Here is a 9,946-nt window from a genome sequence, read left to right as displayed (position 1 = left end):
GCAGACTGCTGTGCTAGCAATGAGGGAGGCTCCCTGGCCGTGGGACCCTCCCAGCCAGGTGTGGGATATAATCTCCGGGTGTGCCCGTTTTGTTAAAGCACAGTATTGGGGTGGGAGTTACCCGATTTTCCAGGTGTTGTGTGTCTCAGTTCCCCTGGCTAGGAAAAGGGATTCCCTTCCCCCTTTTGCTTCCCAGGTGCGGCGATGCCTCGCCCTGCTTCAGCTCTTGCTGGTGGGGCTGCAGCAGCTGACTAGCACCGATTGTCCGGCACTCCCTAGTGAGATGACCCCAGTACCTCAGTTGAAAATGCAGAAATCACTGGTCTTCTGTGTTGCTCGCGCTGGGAGTTGGAGACTGGAGCTGTTCCTATTCGGCCATCTTGCTCCCCGCCCCCGGCATTGATTTTTTAAAACACATGTTTGGTAGAAGTCACTAGTGAACTTATTTGGTCCTAGATTTTTCTTTGTTGGGAGATGTTTGATTACTGATTCAATCTCTTTACTCATTATTGGTTTATTCACATTTTCTCCTTCTTCAGATTTCAGTTTTGGTAGGTTCTTCGTGTCTAGGATTTTGTCCATTTCTTCTAATTATCCACCTTGTTGGCATTTAATTGTTCATAGTAGTCTCTTATGAATCTTTTTATTTCTGTGATATCAATTGTAATGTCTTCTGTCTTACTTGCAATTTTATGTATTTGATTTTTCTCTTTTTTTCAATTTGGCTAAAGGTGTGTCAATTTTATCTTTTCTATCAGTTAACTCTTACTTTCACTGATTTTTTTCTATTGTGTTTTTAGTTTGTATTTTATTTTTTTTCTGTTTTATTTGCTTCTTTCTGCTAACTTTGGTCTTAGTTTGTTCTTTTTCTGGGTCTTTGAGAAGGAAAGTTTTTAAATATTTATTTTTTTCTTAAGGGAGAGGTTTATCACTATAAACTTTACTCTTAGAACTGCTTTTGCTACCTCCCATACATTTTGGTAGGTTGCATTTCAATTTTCCTTTGCTTCAATATTTTTTTTTGTTTCTCTTTTTTATTTCTTCTTTGACCCATTTGTTGTTCAGGAGTCTGTTGCTTAGTTTCCACATATTTGTAATTTTTCCAAATTTTCTCCTGTTTTTGATTTCTAATTTCATATCTGTGTGGTCAGAAAAGATACTTGGTATGATTGATATGATTTCAATGTTCTTAAATTTGATAACACTTATTTTTTGGCCTAATGTATGGCCTATTCTGGAAAATATTTCATGTGCACTTGAAAATAATGTGTATTCTGTTGCCATTGGATAGAATGTTCTTATGTATATGTCAGCTCCATTTGGCCTAAAATGTAGCTTATGTCCAATGTTTCCCTATTGATTTTTCTGTCTCGATGATGCATCTGTTGTTGAAAGTGGCTATTGATGTCCTATATACAATTATTATATTGCTGTCTATTTCTCTCTTCAGATTTGCCAGTGTTTGCTTTATATATTTATGTGCCCTGATGTTGGTGGTGTTTATGTGTGTGTGTGTGTATATATATATATATTTACAATGCTATACCTCTTGATGAATTGATTTATCATTATATAGTGACTATTGTCTCTTGTGAGAACTTTTGACTTCAGGTCTTTTTTGTCTAATGTAAGTATAGTTAGCCCTGCTCTCTTTTGGTTACCATTTGCAAGGAATATACATTTTAATCTCTTCATTTCAGCATATGGTGTCCTTAAAACTAAAGTGAGCCTTTTTTTTTTTTTTTTTTTTTTGAGATGGAGTCTCGCTCTGTCGCCCAGTCTTGAGTGCAGTGGCCGGATCTCAGCTCACTGCAAGCTCCGCGTCCCGGGTTTACGCCATTCTCCTGCCTCAGCCTCCCGAGTAGCTGGGACTACAGGCACCCGCCACCTCGTCTGGCTAGATTTTTGTATTTTTTCAGTAGAGATGAGGTTTCACCGTGTTAGCCAGGATGGTCTTGATCTTCTGACCTCATGATCTGCCCGTCTCGACCTCCCAAAGTGCTGGGATTACAGGCTTGAGCCACCACACCCGGCCAAGTGAGCCTTTTTTTAAGGCAGCACATAGTTTGATATTTTAAAAAATGTTAACCTATTCAGTTACTCTATTTCTTTAGATTGGTTAATTTAACCTTAAAGTGATTATTGCTAGAGAGGACTTACTGTTGCCATTTAAAAAAATTGTTTTCTGATAGTTTTATAGTTCTTTTTTTCTTTTCCNCTAGATTTTGTATTTTTTCAGTAGAGATGAGGTTTCACCGTGTTAGCCAGGATGGTCTTGATCTTCTGACCTCATGATCTGCCCGTCTCGACCTCCCAAAGTGCTGGGATTACAGGCTTGAGCCACCACACCCGGCCAAGTGAGCCTTTTTTTAAGGCAGCACATAGTTTGATATTTTAAAAAATGTTAACCTATTCAGTTACTCTATTTCTTTAGATTGGTTAATTTAACCTTAAAGTGATTATTGCTAGAGAGGACTTACTGTTGCCATTTAAAAAAATTGTTTTCTGATAGTTTTATAGTTCTTTTTTTCTTTTCCTATTCTCTTGCTGTCTATGTTTGTGATTTTACTTTTTTTTGTAGTGGTAGCTTTTATTTCTTTCTTTTAATCCTTCATGTATCTATTACAGGTTTTTGTTTCTTTGTAAGTACCACAAGGCTTACATAAAACATCTTATAGTTACAGTAACCTATTTGAAGCTGATATCAATTTAATTTTGATTACATACAAAAATTCTACATGTTCCCTCCTTCGCATGTTATATTATTGCTGTCACAACTTACATCTTTTTATATTATGCACTCATTAACAAATTATTCCACCTATACTTATTTTAATATTTATGACTTTAAACTTTTGCAATAGAGCTAACAGTGATTTTCTTTTCTTTTCTTTCTTTTTTTTTTTTTTGAGATGGAGTCTTGCTCTGTTGCCCAGGCTGAAGTGCAGTGGCATGATCTCGGTTCACTGCAAGCTCCACCTCCCAGGTTCATGACATTATCCTGCCTCAGCCTCCCAAGTAGCTGGGACTACAGGCACCCGCCACCATGCCAGGCTAATTTTTTTTTAGTAGAGATGGGGTTTCACCGTGTTATCCAGGATAGTCTTGATCTCCTGACCTCGTGATCCACCCACCTTAGACTCTCAGAGTGCTGGGATTACAGGCGTGAGTCATTGTGCCCAGCTCACTAACAGTGATTTTCACACCACAATTTCAGTATCAGAGTATTCTGAATTTAACCACATATTTACCTATGCTGGTAATTTTCATACCTTCGTATGCTTTCATGTTGTTAGCATTCTTTTGTTTCAACTTGAAGGATTCCCTTTAGCATTTTCTATAAGGCAGATCTGGTGGTGATGAACTTTGCCAGTTTTGTTTGTCTGGGAAACTTTATCTCTCTGTTTCTGAAGGATAGATTTGCTGGGTTTATTATTCTTAGTTAGCAGGGGTTTTGTTTTGTTTTGTTTTCACTTTGAAGGTATCTTCCCACTTTCTCCTGGCCTTCAAGGTTTCTCTTGAGAAATCTGCTGACAGTCTTATGTGGGTTCCTTTGTATGTGACAAGTCACTTTTTTCTTGCTTCTTTCCAAATTCTCTCTTTATCTTTGACTTTTGACAATTTGATTGTAATGTGTCTCTGTGAAGACCTCTTTATGCTCAACCTATTGAGAATTCTTTAGGCCTCTTGGATGTAGATGTTCATTTCCCTCTTCGGGCTTGGGAATTTTCTGTCATTATTTCTTCAAATAAGATTTCTGCCTCTTTTCCTTTCTCTGCTCCTCTGGAATTCCATGATGTGTAGGTTGGCTTGCTTGATGGTATCTTACATGTCCCATAAGCTTTCTTCGTTCTTTTCTATTCTTTTTCTTTTTGTTTCCCTGACTGGATAATTTCAAATAATTTGCTCTGAGTTTCCTGTTATTTATTCTGTTGGATTGAGTCTGTTGTTGAAGCTTTCTATTGAATTTTTTATTTCAGACATATTCTTCAGCTCCAGAATTTCTGTTTTTTTTAAAAAATGGTTTCTATCTCTTTGTTTAACTTCCCATTTTGTTAATGTGTTGTTTCCATGACATTGTTTCTTTGTAGTTCACTGAGCTTTTTTAAGACTTTTTTTTTTTTTTAAATTCTTTGTCAGGCAGTTCAGAGTCTTTATTTCTTTGGAGATAGCCACTGGAGTTTTACTTTGTTTCTTTGATGGGGCTGTATTTTCTTAATTCTTTGTGTTCCTTGAAGCCTTGCCTTGCTGTCCTAACATTTGAAGAAGCAATCACCTTTTCCTGTCTTTACTGGCTGACTTCTGGATAGAAAGATCTTCCACAGTGAACTTGGCCTGAGATTCCAGTGATCTCCCAGACTTCTATTGATGCAGCACTCCATTTCTCTTGTTCCATCTTAAGGGATATGTCTTTGGATTGTATGCCTTCTCTTGATCCTGTAAGGCCAAATGTGCTGAGAGCCTCTTGTTTTCCCTAGGGCAGTGCCCTGAGGCATTCCTCAGGTCAGTGCCCTGAGGTTGTATTCTTTCTCCAAAACTGGCAGAGTCAAGCTGGTGACTAAGATCTGCCCCTGCTGTTGATATTTGTGTGCTGTCTATGGGACTTTGCATGGGTTGCAATGAAGATGCACAGGGTGCCACCCATGGGTGTTTGAAGGACATATATCACATAGTGGGAGATATCTTCAGGTGAGGTTTCCTGCAGGGTTCATGGGCAGGCCTCTTGGTAGAAGCAGTTAGCAAGTTTGCAGGATGTGTGGCTGGATGTTAAAATCTGTGCAGCAGTTGATGTGTGCTTCCATCTCTTCTCTGGGCTCCTAGCTGTCCCTAGATGATTCAGCTGTACTGATCTCCTCACTGTTCTTGTGGGCAGCATAGAAGTGGGCCTCTTGGTCAACTACATCCCATAAGGCCAAGGAAGGTGAGCGCTCACTGCACTCTCACTTTTTCCCATAGGAAATATTGTGGGCAAAGAGGTCCTGTCTCAATACCAAGTTGTGTTGCCTTTGGAGTAGGGTAACAATGGTAAAGTAAAAATGTTCTTCATGGGTGGTTGCCAACATCAGAGTTTCTGAAGAGAGGTGGTCTGGAACCACCTGTTCCAGCATCTTGCTGATGTCACTCCCATCAGGACTCTTTTAGATTCTAGGAAATTGTTGAAGAACCCAAAAGCTTTTGCTAATGTATCAATATTAATCATTTGAGAAATTTAAACTAAAATTGTAAAATATTAATAAAACCATAATAACAAACTAATTGCCTATTAACATTGAAAACCATAATTTAATAAAATGTATTTTAAAATGTCAGTTATATTTAGAAGAGTGGCATTATTTTGTATTTTTGCAAATCTCTTTAATGCCTGATTAATAAAAGATAGTAGGCTTCAATCTGTTGAGATATCATACATCATGTATCCTGTAGAATCTTCCACTGTACAATGATGTCAAAATGAGAGTTGAAAAGCAAATATAATAAAATGATATTATTATAAAAATAGTTTTGAACTTGTCTGGGGTTCTAGGCTGTACTTAGAGAATTGCTGCCTCAAACAAAATTATGTTTGACCATTTCTGGGTTTGACTTTTCTTTCACATGTTAAATAATATGCTTATACCTCTAGTTATTTATCTTCTAGTTAAATTTGTGTCTAATCACTCCCTTCTCTGACTATTTTCATTTATTTCTTCTTTCCCAATTTTGTTTTGGTACTTGTATTTGGTATCTTTATAACTTTAAATACTACCTTAACATTGTCTCCTGGTGAATGTCAGAACATTTTCTTTCCTTCTAATTATATAAAATTGAAAACTTTATTAGACTTTAGTTTGCTTACATATTCGTCTCCATTTCTCTTTCCCCTCTTCTCTTTCAAAATCTGCCAACAGTACCCTCAATTTACGTGGTCAAATTTTTCAACAGTTATATTCTTTCCCTTTACTAAAATTATGACTTCCATTGGGCTTTGCCTATAAATTCAACTTAAAATGGAAAATAAGAAGAAGCACTTAAATTGTGATGATTATGTAAATATTTCTACATGCAAAAATTCAGAAAAATAAATAACATTTTACATCTTTAAATCTGTATTGTTTGGAGGAAGATGTTCCAAGCATGAAAGTCAAATAAATTCTCTTGTCTCAGATGCCTGTTGCTCTAAACAATGATATTTTAATACGTTTCTTACTTGGATCCAAATTTTCTTGTGTAATTTTTGTTCTTAGAGTTTGTAATTGCCTTTTGTGTACTAGTATGTGTGTATTCATGTATGTGTGTGTTTATAGGAGGAATGTGGGCCTTAAAAATAACTATATGCCTAAGATAATTCAAGTTCTTAATTATACTATTTGTTGGATGCACGGATATGTGTTCTAGTCCTGCTGCAGAAGCATTATTATGGATTCTCTTGGATTTTATGTCTTCCCCTTTGTGGTTTCCATTTTAGTTTAGCTGTGGTGCATCAAGTAACTTTTTTTTTTTTTTTGAAATGGAGTTTCACTCTTGTTGCCCAAGTTGCAGTACAATGGTGCGATCTCAGCTCACTGCAACCTCTGCCTCCCAGATTCTAGCAATTCTCTTGCCTCAGCCTTCCGAGTAGCTGGGATTACAGGCATGCACCACCATGCCCAGTTAATTTTATATTTTTAGTAGAGATGGGTTTCCACTATTTTGATCAGGGTGGTCTTGAACTCCTGACTTCAGGTGATCTGCCCGCCTCAGCCTCCCAAAGTGCTGGGATTATAGCCGTGAGCCACTGTGACTGGCCCAAGTAACTTTTTATACAAAGGAATATGAATTTGCTCATTACCTGTATGTACAATAATGTCTTTATAATTTTTTCATCTTTTGACTGAAACTTTGGCTAGATACAGAATTCTAAGTTTAAAATAATTTCCTACTCTGTCCCTCACTCGCCGCTAACGATTTGTCTCGCTGCGCCCACGCCCCGCCGCTGCCCGGCAGAAATACTTCGGTTATCCACAGTCTTTCACCAGGTGAGACCGGTGTCCAGGGTACTGGCTCCTCATCTCACTCGGGCTTATGCCAAAGATGTAAAATTTCGTGCAGATGCCCGAGCCTTAGTGCTTCAAGGTGTAGACCTTTTAGACGATGCTGTGGCCGTTACAATGGGGCCAAGGGAAGAACAGTGATTATTGAGCAGAGCTGGGGGAGTCCCAAAGTAACAAAAGATGGTGTGACTGTTGCAAAGTCAATTGACTTAAAGGATAAATATAAAACATTGGAGCTAAACTTGTTCAAGATGTTGCCAATAACACAAATGAAGAGGCTGGGGATGGCACTACCACTGCTACTGTACTGGCACGCTCTATAGCCAAGGAAGGCTTCGAGAAGATTAGCAAAGGTGCTGATCCAGTGGAAATCAGGAGACGTGTGATGTTAGCTGTTGATGCTGTAATTGCTGAACTTAAAAGCAGTCTAAACCTGTGACGACCCCTGAAGAAATTGCACAGGTTGCTACGATTTCTGCAAACGGAGACAAAGAAATTGGCAATATCATCTCTGATGCAATGAAAAAGGTTGGAAGAAAGGGTGTCATCACAGTAAAGGATGGAAAAACACTGAATGATGAATTAGAAATTATCGAAGGCATGAAATTTGATCGAGGCTATATTTCTCCATACTTTATTAATATATCAAAAGGTCAGAAATGTGAATTCCAGGATGCCTATGTTCTACTGAGTGAAAAGAAAATTTCTAGTGTCCAGTCCATTGTACCTGCTCTTAAGCATTGTACAATGCTCACCGTAAGCCTTTGGTCATAATCGCTGAAGACGTTGATGGAGAAGCTCTAAGTACACTCATCTTGAATAGGCTAAAGGTTGGTCTTCAGGTTGTGGCAGTCAAGGCTCCAGGGTTTGGTGACAATAGAAAGAATCAGCTTAAAGATATGGCTATTGCTACTGGTGGTGCAGTGTTTGGAGAAGAAGGGTTGACCCTAAATCTTGAAGACATTCAGCCTCATGACTTAGGAAAAGTTGGAGAGGTCATTGTGACCAAAGACAATGCCATGCTCTTAAAAGGAAAAGGTGACAAGGCTCAAATTGAAAAACATTTTCAAGAAATCATTGAGCAGTTAGATATCATAACTAGTGAATACGAAAAGGAAAAACTGAATGAACGGCTGGCAAAACTTTCAGATGGGGTAGCCGTGCTGAAAGTTGGTGGGACAAGTGATGTTGAAGTGAATGAAAAGAAAGACAGAGTTACAGATGCCCTTAGTGCTACAAGAGCTGCTGTTGAAGAAGGCATTGTTTTGGGAGGGGGTTGTGCCCTGCTGTGATGTATTCCAGCCTTGGTCTCATTGACTTCAGCTAATGAAGATCAAAAAATTGGTGTAGAAATTATTAAAAGAACACTCAAAATTCCAGCAATGACCATTGCTAAGAATGCAGGTGTTGAAGGATCTTTGATAGTTGAGAAAATTATGCAGTGTTCCTCAGAAGTTGGTTATGATGCATGCTATGGTCGGAGATTTTGTGAATATGGTGGAAAAAGGAATTATTGACCCAACAAAGGTTGTGAGAACTGCTTTATTGGATGCTGCTGGTGTGGCTTGTCTGTTAACTACAGCAGAAGTTGTCGTCACAGAAATTCCTAAAGAAGAGAAGGACAATGGTGCAATGGGTGGAATGGGAGGTGGTATGGGAGGTGGCATGTTCTAACTCCTAGACTAGTAGTGCTTTACCTTTATTAATGAACTGTGACAGGAAGCCCAAGGCAGTGTTCCTCACCAATAACTTCAGAGAAGTCAGTTGGAGAAAATGAAGAAAAAGCCTGGCTGAAAATCACTATAACCATCAGTTACTGGTTTCAGTTGACAAAATATATAATGGTTTGCTGCTGTCATTGTCCATGCCTACAGATAATTTATTTTATATTTTTGAATAAAAAACATTTGTACATTCCTGATAATGGGTACAAGAGCCATGTACCAATGTACTGCTTTCAACTTAAATCACTGAGGCATTTTTACTACTATTCTGTTAAAATCAGGATTTTAGTGCTTGCCACCACCAGATGAGAAGTTAAGCAGCCTTTCTGTGGAGAGTGTGAATAATTGTGTACAAAGTAGAGAAATATCCAATTATGTGACAACCTTTGTGTAGTAAAAATTTGTTTAAAGTTAAAAAAAAGAAAATAATTTCCTGTAATATTCATAAAGACATTGCTTCAGTAGTATACAATATTCATTGTGGCTGATGAGAAATGTGATATGAATCTGATTTTTGCTTCCCTGTAGTCAACTTCTTTGTGGATACTTTTTGGCTATTTTCTTTTCTTGCTGTTCTGAATTTTGTAAGTATGAGCCAAGATGTGGGTATTATTATTATTATTATTATTATTTTTTAGATGAAGTCTTGCTCTGTCACCCAGGCTGGAGTGCAGTGGTGCAGATCTCGCCTCACTGCAACCTCCAACTCCCAGATTCAAGTGATTCTCCTGCCTCAGCCTCCTGAGTAGCAGAGATTATAAGCAGGCACTGCCACGCCTGGCTAATTTTTGTATTTTTAGTAGAGACAGGGTTTTACCATATTGATCAGGCTGGTCTTGAACTCCTGACCTCGTGATCTGATCTGCCTGACTCAGCCTCCCAAAGTGCTGGGATAGGTGTGAGCCACCACCTATGTGGGTATTATTTTATTTATTCTGCTCTTCGAACAGCAAGACCTTTCAATTTCAATACCTGTTTTCAGTTTTCACAGTTTATTCTATTAACTCTTTTATTATTCCCTTTGCTTTGTTTTACCTTTTCTTTTCTTTTTTTTTTCTGGAACTCTTATTAAGTAGATATTGGACATCCTTGATTTTTTCTTTGTGTCTTTTTGTTTTCCTCTCATTTTGAAAATAATTATGCCTTTTATATTTACTGGGAGATGGCCTTAAATGTTTTATTCCAACTTTCGTTTGCAAGTTTTATTTTGGC

General features: G+C 38.0%; 1 pseudogene across 1 annotated transcript in view; it reads left to right on the top strand.

Annotated features, from left to right (window-relative positions):
- The window catches only part of LOC108526662 (60 kDa heat shock protein, mitochondrial pseudogene), a 45,208-nt pseudogene extending 36,053 nt beyond the window's left edge, over positions 1 to 9,155 (top strand). Inside the window, exon 2 of the transcript XR_001884577.1 lies at positions 6,873 to 9,155. The product of XR_001884577.1 is annotated as a 60 kDa heat shock protein, mitochondrial pseudogene (transcript). The remainder of the gene's footprint in view (positions 1 to 6,872) is intronic.
- Positions 9,156 to 9,946: the final 791 nt, after the last annotated feature.

Source organism: Rhinopithecus bieti, unplaced genomic scaffold (genome assembly GCF_001698545.2).
Source record: "Rhinopithecus bieti isolate Rb0 unplaced genomic scaffold, ASM169854v2 scaffold_3874, whole genome shotgun sequence".
In the NCBI taxonomy this organism is placed as follows: domain Eukaryota; kingdom Metazoa; phylum Chordata; class Mammalia; order Primates; family Cercopithecidae; genus Rhinopithecus; species Rhinopithecus bieti.
The sequence above is the reverse complement of the archived record's forward strand: the minus strand, read 5'-3'. Positions and strand labels throughout refer to the sequence as shown.